The following is a 244-nucleotide window of genomic DNA, read 5'->3' on the forward strand; positions in this document are numbered from 1 at the left end:
AAGTATTGAGGTTCTTTTTTAGACAGGTTACGAGCTCAGTCCTCAAAGGCTCGCGGAGATTGGCTCCGATTTTGACGCATCATTCTGGAGATGCTTCGTCGAGACAGACTGTGACCACAGGTTCGCAAGTTAGTTCGCATTTTCCCTCTAGGGCCGTGATGTTACGAGACTGCCAGAAGAGTTCCGCTGAATCTTGACTTCGCGAATCCTTGTTGGAGATCTTTTTCTCCGCTTTTCTAGGAGT

This window comes from Brassica oleracea, chromosome C4, assembly GCF_000695525.1.
Source record: "Brassica oleracea var. oleracea cultivar TO1000 chromosome C4, BOL, whole genome shotgun sequence".
Classification (NCBI taxonomy): domain Eukaryota; kingdom Viridiplantae; phylum Streptophyta; class Magnoliopsida; order Brassicales; family Brassicaceae; genus Brassica; species Brassica oleracea.